Here is a 13,447-nt window from a genome sequence, read left to right on the forward strand (position 1 = left end):
CAGTGCAGTGATGCGGTGGTATTGAGACAGTGGAAAGGCAGGGTCGAGGCAGTGTCCTTGGTTGTGTGCAAGGCCGGTCGTGATGCTTCCTCCATTCTGATTTCACTCCTCTCTCCTCCTCCTCCTCCTCCTCCTCCTCAACGGCCCAAACTCCCAACGTGTCCGGAAAATTCCTCCGTCATGGCAGCGATGATGTACGGCGGGCCTGGTGGGGAACGGGCCCCGCGGCATTTCGGCGGATCAATACATTTGGAGAGACCCATCCTGCATCCTAAACCACAGAGCCCGCTCTCCCCTCAGCAACCCTCTGTTCCACACACCCCCCCCCCCCCACCCCACCACCCCAAACCCCCTTTGCATGCCATGCCTGTCAGCACATTCCGAGACTAAAAAAAGCATGGAGTCAGCATAGTCGAAGTTGCCATGGAGCAGGGGGACCCGTTCTAGAACGCCGGTCCCAGGGTTCCAACGGCGGAACGCGGAGAGGATGATGGACGATTATGACGAGGCGGGCGACGCCGATAATGATTCCAATCGCGTCGATATTGAAAAAAGAGCGGGGTAATGTGTCCTGTGGGCAGCTGTTTGCATTACGAGTCTTAAAGTCACACTGACTGCGGCTCAGGGGCGAGAGCGTGAGCATCGATCGATACCCAACGACTGATCTGCCTCATTGCGCCAGTGATTAACGAGACCCAGCAGCCCTGCCAGGCATAAATAAAACATGAAAACAGAAAATTATTAAGCCAAATGAGGGGAGATCTATTTTCTTCTTAGCGCAGGCGTTTTTTTTTTTCCTTGGCGAAAGGGAATTGTTGATGTATCCAATTTGAGGAACCAAACCGAAGTGTAATTTGGCTTTGTTGTGAATTAATGAATTAATCAAAGGCTCCGGGGCTGGAGAGAGAGAGAATAACCCAGACGACAAGCTGCGAGGAGCTAATACTTAAAAAAGAAATACAGTCCTATTTCTCCGTCTAATTTTTTAACCGATGCCAGGAAGGCTTTCCCCACTCCAGCCGCCCTTGTTTTGATTTGATTGAGAAAGATTAATTTTCTCTTTGATCTTCACATTACAGACCTGGCTGTGCAACAGGCTTACAGATGAGAAGCCCAGCTTAAGGACAGCTTTTAAGGCATTAGAAGAGAAGAAGGCCAAGGGGCAGTAGAATCCAAAGAATAAGAGAAACATTTTTTTTGACATATGAAGCTCTTGTTCTTTGGACCTCCCATTTCTGATATGATTTCACCGGTCCTTGGCCCTATCTCTAGGGGCCGAGGAATCATTTCATAAATAGGAGATCCAAAGAATGAGAAAACATTTTTTTAACAAATTGTATGAAGCTCTTGTTGGTACTCCTGACAAACTGTTGAATGGGGTAAGATGTTACAAAGTTTTGGGGGGCTTAAGATGACACAATAAGTCACTGACATGTACCATTTCATTTTTCATTTATAACATTGAATTACCAGCATGAAACAGAGATTTGTTGAAGCCCCCTGTCTCCCTGCCCCCCCCGCCCCCCACTCCTTCCCAGCACTCTTAATGGGGGACTATTTGGTACCTGGTGATTGTGCAAATAATTGTCTTTACAAGCAAAGGAGCTGCACTCTACCCGCTAGATCTTCAGATCCTTCACCGTCAAATCACCAGACCACTGCCCCGCCTTTAACCGCATCCAGGACAACGAGTTGCAATTTAGGAAAGATCTGAAGAAATGTGGTACCTCTACTTGTGGTCCTCCTTTAGTCCACAAGCAGACACGGCCCTGGTATGGTTTAGTTTAACCTGAGAGAGGACATGCAGCGACAGACTCAGTGAAAGGATACAAATGCAGTTTCGCTGTATAGAGCTTTTCATTGGTCAATACGAGCCTGTGAATGACAGCAGCAGCCATGTCTCAGGTGTGGCTGATGAATCCCCATTAGCCCACTGGTGCTGAGCGTATTGGATGATGAGAGCTGGGATGGACCCACACCAGAACTGGCTGCAGGGTACCACCTCTGATCATTTGTGTTAATTACATATCGACAGGAAGTAACTGATCCTCCGATGGCAGTGATTAAATAATCAAGGACATCGGCCGCGGACACGTGACCGGGTTGCTGCCAGCTCACACGCACGGCCAGATTCGTGCACCAATACCCATGGACAGAAATGAGGGAACGCTTATTAGGATGTCCATTGCTGAATTCAGCTGCTCCTACACAACTGGGCAAAGACTGAAAGAGAATGAGTCAGAATCACAAACAACACATAACCACCTGCAAAGTCTTTATTTCACACATTTTGTTTTGAACCTGCTCCTCCTTTTTTGCAAGTGGTGGATGGAAGGGATTGAACAGACACAATTTTGTGCAGCTTCAGTGTGATCCCGTATTTTTTCTCTCATTAACCACTGACCCTCCTCCCATTTCCCTTGTTCCTGTTCCAGAGCAAACCTGCTCCTTTTACTGGAACATGGAATGCTGACTCGGATAGGTTTGTGCTCTGGGGCAAGTGTGGGGCTAGGGCTCGCTGCCTGTGAAAGCCGACACCGATTGTGTTTCTCCTAATTAAACCCCACCTGACCTCGGTGTTGAGAAATCATTAGCTCCCAGCTGTAATCATCGCACTGCAGCTCTTGCGTTTTGTTTGGCTCTATTTGCATTTGGGAGCTTTCCCCGCACATTCAAAATTAAGTGAAAGCTCTGGGCAGGAACTGAAAGCCATCTAGGGCAGGGTGGTTTGGGTTCTCCCTCCACTTTCCTGTGCTGCTGCACCAGAACCAGGCTGGCCGCTTCACTCTCAACAGAACCAATCAGGGCCAGTCGTGCTTGACCGGAAGATTAACACATTCCACCTGGAGAGAGCACGCTGTAACTCACGGCTTGACCTTAAATCGACCGCACCATGATTGCGTTTTCCCCGCTGCAAACTTTTATTTAATGAGAAGTCAGATTCATGCTGAGAAAAGGCAGATAAGCTCTTCACATAAGAGAAAGGCGGTTACTGCAGCAATGTGGGTCAAGCCCCATCCTCCGTCCAGCATTGAAGTGATTACTGTGGATCCACGTTAAGTTGGTGATTGATTTAATTTTATATGTAATAGCAAAAATCTGTTGAATAAATAATAAGTCAAGAGATTACTCAGAGCACAGGCTTTGTTTGTTCAATACGAACACATTTTTGGGTAAGACCAAGGTGTTCCTAGTGGAGCACGGGGAAATAACCATCAATCAATAATATCCAGCAGGTCCTTTGTCCATAGTCAAACACCAATTGTTTTATTTCTGAAGACAGTTCTCCAAACTAAGGAATACACAGTGAATTTCAGTGATTCAAAGAAGTACTATTCTTGTACAAGATCCATTACATGCTACCCATATGTACATAGTGCATAATGAAGTGTTTTAAGACTCACTTTTTAAACACAAAGAGGAATTTCATTCTAAATAAATATGCCATTCAATCTGGCCATCTAATCATCACTCATTTTATGTAAATTCCTTCATATCTACCTCAGCTGATGTGTGGTGAGTGTTCTGGTGTAAAATGGCTGCCCTCATTATCCAGACGGAGGCTACACATACCCAACCATTAGTGGTGGTTGGGATGTGTGCAAGCCACCCCTGCATCCACTAAAAAGTTCTTTAAGTGCTTTATTCTTGAAAAAGGGTGAAAAGCCTTATGTAAATGAAATCCGGTCATTAACTGATGTCCTTGTTACTAAAATAAGGGGAAATTAAATGCAACCGAAATTGATATTTATCTGCTTAAAATTGTGTTCAGTCACATGCTTCAGAAGCACGAACAATGTATAATCATTAAATTACTTCTCTCATTAGTAATTAAGTTCTTTGTCATTTTAACTTGAACTTTTCCTTTCCTCATTGGCAGCTGCCTTATTTGCTTAATGAGTCGTTGCTTAGCAATCAATTCTGTGTGCAAGTGGCATCATACATGCCTGTTTTAATCCGTATCCACGTTAGAATAGGCAAGCTGAACAAGTAATGCAATTACCTTCAAGATAAAACAGCTACTGTATATATGGAAACATAGGTTAGCATATTCATTCATGCACAACAGATTCACGAACTTGGGTGAACATTTCAGTTGCGACTGAGGGGATTACAGACTGCTTGGAGGGCCTGTCTCTGTCATTTGTACACACATACACACACACACACACACACACACATGCTTGTGCACAGAGTGGCAATGAACAGCCTTGTTTGAGTATATTATTTTATACATGCACTGATTGCTCACAACCAAGCTGCTAACAAACCTAATTGGACATATGTTGTGTACAGCTCAGAAGCTTGAGCGGTACACACCGTGGACATTCACCTAAGGTTTGCATTTAGCATCCCATTAACTCAAAATCATTTTCTATTTTCATTTATGTATATAATTAAATAATCCATGCCTTTTTAAAATCATTATAACCACTGTGTAGAGAAATTAATTACACCAAGGAACCTTCGTGATAAGAACTAATAACTAGTTATTATGGCTAACTCTTTTCATTGCAGTTAAAACTTCCCTCATTTTATCACAAAAGAACAAAGTGCATTCTGGCGACAGATTTTGCATTAAAGCAATTTGGAATATTCCAGAATGCGTAATAAAGGGTCTGACTTCTGTGTAGCTTAATTTGACAAGATTAATTATACAATTAATTCAAAACTCTCCTCAATTATGTGAAAAAAGACTCGCTGCCTTCTTAAAGTGACCTTTCACCTTTTGCTAGGCGAGGAGACTGATAAGCAGAATTTCAATTGAGGCAAGAGAAACACTGCATATTTTGCTTCCATTTAAGGCTGCTTGAAGGACACCTCTTTGCACCTTATTATTTTTAATTGAAACCAGACTTGGCAAATGCACGTGTAAGAGCCGTTGGACAAATGCATAAAGTTATTATTACATTGCAACAATTTTCATGGATTTTATATCCCGGTTAGTGTTATCAATATTCTTCATCCATGTTTTGTCTTCAGTAATTAAACAACATAATAATTAATAAGTAATTGTCACCTTTGTTTGCATTACAATGACTCAAAGCAAATTTGGATGTTTTTAGAAAGGACAAATTTATTATCCTTTGTTGTTACAAAGTTTAATTTAGGACAAAAACAGCTGTTGTAATAAGAGTAACCAGGTCACCTCTCTCACAGTGTGAAACAATGTGAGAGATAAAGGAAAACAAAATGGCCATCCTGGGAAGGACGCTCACAGCATTAAGTTTACTGCAAGCATTACAGATCAATCTATGTGCAGATCGTGTGCTTCCAAAAATTAAATTCCCAGCACCTTTGCCTTCTAGCAATAAGCATCTGATTAAACATTCACCAGATAAAATTTAATGGCATTAAAAGCAAGATGTGTGCAATTTGTCTGTGCTTTCCTGAATGATGAAAAATGCAGGTGAGCTCCAAGGTTTGATTGGGATTGGGGGGGGGGGGGTGGTAGACATCTGTGTGTAAGCCAAGTAACTTTGCATCCATTGATTTTTTATGGATTTGACATTTGCTTCTGTTCATTTATGGTAATTGTGACACTGGGAGGGATGGAGGAAGAGCGGATAGCTCTGCTGTTCTTTGGCCACTGTCAGCTTCTTCTTGTCTTCCAAAGCCTGGGGGAGCTTCAGGCCCATAGTCAGCAGTAGCCTTAACCTACAGCTCCCACAGCAGTGACTGATTATAAATCAGCCCAAGTGTTTCTGTTGGTCTTCACCAGGCATGCTACAAGGCCACAGCCTGCTGTAGCAGGAGAAGGTGGCGACATGAACTTGCTGCTACAGCAGGTCTGGTTGTAATAGCTCTAAATAACAGTCATTCTTCCTCGCTGCTTCATTTTCAGTTACATTCGATTTAGCCGCTCTTCATCTTCTGCTGTTGCTTTCACCGGGGAATACATGGCAGTCATCCAGTTCCCGACCCACCTGAGAGTTCTTACTCAATCCTCACCTGGTTGGTGACTACACTGGGCACCATGCCACAGCAATGAATAGAGAAAGCGCTATCTACCTTCTGCTACAATGTTTACTTCACGAAGAGGCTCAGATGGTCCTCATGTTGTATCCTACTGTTCTCTCATTGGTTCAGCATTTTAAAGGGTGTTACAGGAAACATGACCACTCTAAACCCATCCACAACCAACTGCCATAGCAGGCCTGACAGATTCTCTGAGCTAGACGTCTGATAGCCTGTAAAGGGCTGGATGTGTAGAGGACACTGAAGCGCCCTCAAAGGAGTCTGCTTTGCCAGCACATTCAGAGCCATTACTCCTGCTCTCTCTGTGCCTCGCGAAACATGGGATTTGAAATGAGGCTGACCTTAATTTGCCCGCTAGTGCTGCTCTCAGAAATGTGTAACCCCCGAGGCAAAGGCCTCTCACTACCCACCTGAGGATCCCGGACATGTCAATGCTTTAATTTTGCCGGAACCTGCCTTTCTGAAATCGGACTGGACAAGAAGAGACCTGCTGGCCCGCGCTTTAAAAAACCATCTATTTCGAGGTGAAAACAGGGCTCTAATTGATTCGATGCTCTTTGACACAAAGGGACTGGGCCAATCGAAGATCGCGATGTAGTGCTGAAGAGGCATGGCCATGACTTCACAATAATTAAATAAATTTGTCAGACTCCTTTTTTGTCAAAGCGATTCTTCCTTTGAGTTATTTTTTCAGCATTAACAGCTCCACACAGCTAGGCCAGATACACTCGGATTCTCAATGATCTCTGAAGTTTTCTGCTGTAAAAGAGTCTTCAGCTTGACCACACAAATGACTGCATTTGACTTGTACCTTCAGTGCCAATAATTCTGAACGTGACCATGAACGTCAATTTCTCCTGATGTCCAGTTCACTACATTCCTTAAATCTAACTATAATTCCATCTTCTGTATTTTAGGAGGGTCTTCACATGACACCACTCTTTTTTCCTTAAGAAGGATTTAGCACATACAGTAAGTGACAGAAATGTCTGCTGCCATTATACAAAAGTTGAGAGAAGATGCATATTTAAACAACACATAAAATTGGATAATTTACTATAAGCCAAATTCAGCGTGGAGATGCCACCAGACATGAATAAGTCATTTTATGTTGAGTTATTAAGCTATTTGTTAACAATAAATATACTAGCGGCATCTCTGGAACCACAATTTTAGAAATATTTTTGTGCTTTTTAAATTTTTAATGTTCAGATATCATCTTGAAACAAAGAAGTTTAGCTCTAATTGACTCCTCAGGCAGTGGTATTTACATATTCTGTGTACTGTTGAAGCCTGGGCTCTTGGAAGTGTACTTGTTACAGTAATCACATATGCCTTATACTTTTGGTAATCCTGTTTTGGAGCCTGCCACTCTCCCCCTCCCTCTTATCTCTCTTTCTGTTTCCCTTCTTTCTTATCATCTTATTATTCTTATCATATATATTCCAGGGCTGTTGTGCTTGCATGAAGTTGAGCCACACATACAACATCCTAGTGGGCCACACTCCAGCAAGATGGCTATCCCACAAGCACTACAAACAAAACAGGAAGTGTAATGGTAATTCAAAATGAACTTCTCTCTCTACAAAAAGAATCACTATTGGACCCCCCTTAATAGTATAATTGAACATGCAGACCTCATTCATGTGGGTAAAAGTTTGAAAATAATCCTAGGACAAGTGAAGTGTGTAGGCGGACACAGAACAAACTGCTTTCCTTTCTGTGATTTCACACTTTCACCTTTTTAAGATTAAAAATGCTTCACATTACTTACTGTTTCTCTTATAATGTTAAAAACAGATGTTTGTGTGTACCTACAACTCAGGGCATAGCAAAATAAATGTGTGGCATGTTCTGTGTGAGTACAAATATGATTTAAAGGAATTTAAAAACACCAAAAATATATTTTCAAAATCTACAGTGGATAATACAGCTTTCCATATCATCATACGTGTATTGATAAGTGGGCTGTTCCTGTGATTATGACAAATCAGACATGATTGACTGAAATAAAGAATGCCATCCCTGTTCAAAAGTAGAAGTACATGTACATCACTGTTGGAGACAATTCTCTTTCAAATCAACTAGTTCTGCAATTCAAGTAAAAATCAATCCATTCATTTAAAAATGCCAATTTAGTGAATTGAATAGCAATTCATTTCCTGACCTGACTGAATGAAAATTGAATCGATGCCAACCCTGATATACATCGGTGTTCAAGCTCTCTGCTGCCTGTCATTTCCTTATGCATTTCAAAATCTGCCATCTATACATCCATGGGAATGTGTAGATAATAGTGTTCCTATCCTTTAACATTCTTGAGGTGAGCATACAAAAATAAATCAAGCTACATGGGCCATTTCAGAATTGCAGGTATATTTTGCATCCACTGGATTAACCATTTGCTATTTTAAAAATGAAATTGTTCAAATAAAAATAGCAAATTATATAAAATATCCAGAGTGTATTCCTGCTTCTCATCCAATGCACGCTGGGATAGGCTCCAGCACCCTCCACAGCCGTGCTCAGGATAAACGGGCATAGATAATGGATGGATGGATGGAAATCCAGAAAACTGTGTTTTTAGGCATGCCATGTGGCACTTGGTTTGAGGTCACCACATGGAGCTGAATTGCAAAATAGTGGCAAACATCAATCCTGTTACTGTCGACTCTGTTGCGGCTTAATGGGAACAGAGTTGATGATAGGTAACTATCGTTAAATGTTTCTGAATAAAATGAATGTATTTTGCATTACTATAACTAGTGATGGTTGGATTGAGGTTTCATGAATGTTTTAGGGTGGAGCTACACTCAGCTGTCACTCATTAACTTGTTTGAACTAATCAAAAATATTTCTATCCACAGCTAATGCAGTCATTAAGCCAAACCATTGATTTACTGATGCTATATGGTAGCTCCTCCCATTTTTGGTTCAATGAAGCCTCACTCCCCCATCAATAATTATAAGCATACTGGAATATAACTAAACAATTAGCACATCTTCCCATTCAAATGACAATTCTATTAGAGGGACATGGCACTGTCAGAAGCTGAAAAGCAGCAGTGATACAGGTGATGACTTTGCACATAGAAGATTGGCTATTGAAGCTGCATTGTGTGATTTTGCGAGGGAAATCTGGCAACTTGTTTGTAAGAACACAATTAAGGTTTAAGGTGCTTTTTTAACTTAACAATGTAGCATGTTGGCTAGTGACGCATATCAATTGCAGATAATGCTAGCTATTTAACCTGGCTAACAGAATTTTATTCATTGCATTTTACTGAAAACAACTGATATGAGTATTGATTTTTAGTTGATAAACCATGCTTCCATTGTTAGTGTTAGCTATAAGCTATATTGGCTAAAAATGTTTCATCTATGCCAAAACTATTATTCAGCAAAATATCAGCCGATTTCAAAGACAAACTTATAAAACGATAACATTAAATGCCCTACATTGCCTAATAATATATATCCATCCATCTATATAGAACAGTTATGTCATGTGAACAGTCTTGAAACAGAAATGTCCTATGTGTGAATGGGGAAAACCACTACCTAACCCAGATATTTGATCCCAGCAATATTATGGGTTCCATGTATGAAAGGGACTTTAGTTAACTTAAAAGTTTGTGCTCAGATTTTCAAAAAAGTTTCAGTCAGTGTCAAAATTTGCTTTTATGATAGTTATTTCAGCTCTTGTATTAACATTTCTAAGATCTGTTTGTCAACTCTGCTACACATAACGACTCTGTTATATCACTGTCAATGCTGTTTTCTCATGGTTTGGCTCTCAAAAATATCATTAGATATGTCATGAAATTTGAAAATTTGATCAGATGCTTTATCATTACTAACATTCTTACTAAATGAATTACCAGAACATGTCATTCATTTTTCACACATGTTTAAAAAATAAAAATATACCCTGGCAACTTTTTAATTAAATTGGTTAATTTTTAAATTGTAAAACAAAATGTCTTTATCTGGTTAGCCTGAGCATATAAAGAATAGATGTGCAGACAAAAGTTTATAAGGAAATTCATTTTTAAAACCATATTAGCCTACATTTTTAAACTACATATTTCACTAAATTTGTGAATTGACAAATTTGACACATTGACACATTTTTCATTTTGCATGTTGATTTTCATGAAAATCTTTTAAATTGTACAGGGTTCAGCTCAGTAATGATTAAACATGTTACATTTAAAATGTATTCCATGAGAATAAATCAAATTTAGTGGAAAAACAACAGTTTTTTTTGTTTCATTTCTGAACAAGAAATGTACCCACAATTCTGAAACAACCCATACATGACTACTGCAACAAACATAAGTTGCAACAAATGGATTTAACTAAGTGGGTTGAATGTTTCCTTTAACACTAAAACATTCACTGTTATTTGCAATTATTAAGACAATACTACCTCAATTACCACAGTTACTTCTACTACTGCAATAAAAGGGGCCATCGCAAAGTGCTAATGTAGTAAAGCACAGCTAAGTGACATTAAAGGCAGTTGCTCTGACATAAAAGCATAATTTACTCTTCCTTCTATTTCTAATACCAGCAATTTGTTCCTCCAGACGTTACACATGAAGACACCTTAGTCTTTTTAAATAATTATTTCATATCGTAATTATTATAAAATGATACTTCAAGAGAAATATCATTTTAAACATTAAAGATATATTCAAGATATATACCTCTCCAGTAAACCCACAATGCAGGTCATCATAGATTCCGCAAGATAAAGACAACATTTGAACAGTGCAGATATATGAATTTTAACTTGGTGAAGGCTTTCATCAAACATGTTATCATTGGTGATGCAAAGTCTTATTTTTGCATCCCCAGTGATAGAATTTGGCTGGAGGTCACAGTTCTGCCTCGATGCCAAACACACAGAGAGAGATAACCTCCATGAGTGTACCAAATTAATTATTTATTTTTTATATTGACGTTTTTAATTACAAAGCTTAATTGGGAAGCCAGAGCAGCGGCATGCTTTTCAGTGTACAATAATTAATTCATATCAAACAATCGTTAATGAATGTTAGAGTTTTTAATTGCCGCTCCCTCCTCCTTCTTAAATTGACCTGGTATGACAAACGCAAGTGTCATAGCTGCTGCAGCTCTTTACACATTCTTCAATCAGAGAAAATCCATTTCACTGAAGCCATGGTGCAAGGAAGAAAAAACAAAAACAAATTAAGTCCGGATTTCACTTTGTTTGCTAATTAATGAATTGAAATATACATTAATTGTAGCACAAGAAAAAAAGGATTGTGAATATTACTGTCTTATAATGACATATGATATTGAAGTAGATTACATATTTTGCATAGTTGTGGTTCTGTACATTAGCATATCAAAAAGGATTGTGGCCACTTCACTGAGAATGCAAATATCAGATTTTCTTAATCAATTTTATAATTTGCATAAGAATCCCAGGCTATTTTTGTCTCCATGTTATATTCTGTTGTTTGGCTTCCAGTAATTTAAAAATATAAAAATACTAGTCAGGCTGTTGTGATAATATGCAGGGGGTTTATCTAGGAAGCAGCATTGTTTAGAATTTGAAGATATAGCCTTAAAACCAGAAAGTTGTGAGTTCAGATCCTGAATGGGTGTTGCATTCATAAACTGAAGGAATGAATAGTATTTGACCCAATAGCATCAGACATACAAAATGAATATTTGAGTCCTCTGTAATGATCTATTTTGAGTAAACAACAAACCATTATTTAAAGCAATGCAAAAAAAAAAAACACAATGACACTTATAAGGAGGCAGCTGTGTTCCATCAGACATGGCTCATTGTTGATCATGTGCTGAGATTTATCATACCATAGAAACACCATTTAGGTCAACAATTAAACAGTAGATGTCCCAAACACAATATTGCACAATAAAACATTTGTGAAATATGACAGTTATACGCCTTGTGTGCAAAACACCAAACACAAGGCATGCCTGTAGAACCTGCATTGCATTTTGTCCTTAGTAACAGATGTTATAGATATAAGGCAAAGTTCAACCAGGACGACTGGAGTGATGTGGGATGCAGTGAAGGGAATTCATTAAGAGTCTCAAAAGATGAGACTTACTCAACTATAATAATAATAATAATAATAATAATAATAATAATAATAATAATAATAATAATAATTGTCATGCCAGTTGCCATGTCTCATAGAACTGTAGGATACATTCGGATTAAAAACAATTAAATACTATATGCATTAAAATGCAAATAGGCCTATCTTAATTCATCTTTTTCTCGCCTGTGGCTGTATGACAACTGCCAACTCCAATAGAATTTTGCTTTGCTTCATTTTGTCCCAATTTGGCTATACATTTGGCGGATATTAGTGGTAAGCAGTTTTCTCTACACAAGAAAACGACTCAGATTTCACATAGTTACGTGCACACCAGAACTTGGAGAGGTGAATGTCACTTCTGAAGTTTGCACAAAGCATGTTTCCTTTTCTTCTCTTTGAAAAGCGTGAGCTCGGAGAATACGAGGAGGTTACAGACGGCCCTCTTTTGCATGCAAATCATAACTGGGTTTCTCATTAGCATTAATGCATGAGCAACTCGAAATGCTTTTAATTTCCAATTTTAGCGAGCAAAGGGGTAATTTGTCACTGTCAGAGCTAAACCCTAAAACGGCCGCGGAGAGAGGGATCCAATGACTCCCCTCTAAATTAGACTCGTAGAGAAATTTCTGATTGGGTAATTGGCCGACGTGCTGTTAAACCGAGTTGCTTTAGAGGCGTAAATAATCCCACGCACGTGCAGAAAGAAAATGGTCTGAAACTCGCCGCTTCACACTGTTCTCCGTCTCCCGTGTGTGAAGTCGTGTGGGTGTGTTGCATCGTCACTCTTGAACTGCTGCAATAGCTCACTGAGCTCTCGCTCGCAAAAGCGGGTTAGTAACTGTCCTGAGCAAAAAGCTCACTCTCCGCAGGCTGCCAAATTCATACAAAAAGCAAACTGCCCAGGCACAGCTCAGCGTTGTACCCGTTAAAGCAGATTTTAGGATCTAAATAAATACTTAAACTATGTGGAGCTGAGCGAGTTTTCGTTTTCTCAAAAGCATCATAGAATGCTTGTACACCTAGAACTAAGACTATAGGAAAGTTTGAAAAAAGAGCATCAAAACTATTATCTTTGTTGACCCTTAAAGAACATTATTCCTGGAAACCCACTTTGCTGGGCTCATTTAAGGTACTGATAAACCACATACATTCAGCCTTGCTTTTGTCAAAATTATCTATAAAACTATGCAAATCCTGCCCTCAAGTGTTTCTATGTGTAAAATTAAAAATCTAGCCTAGCATCTACATGCCCTGACCTTCAACTTGTCAGGCCTATAATCTTGTGGTATTATAAGACTCTCATACAAAATAGCAGTCTCCTGGGATTTAGTCGTTACCCTCATGATTGAGATATGCCT

The sequence above is a fragment of the Anguilla anguilla genome, chromosome 1 (assembly GCF_013347855.1).
Source record: "Anguilla anguilla isolate fAngAng1 chromosome 1, fAngAng1.pri, whole genome shotgun sequence".
In the NCBI taxonomy this organism is placed as follows: domain Eukaryota; kingdom Metazoa; phylum Chordata; class Actinopteri; order Anguilliformes; family Anguillidae; genus Anguilla; species Anguilla anguilla.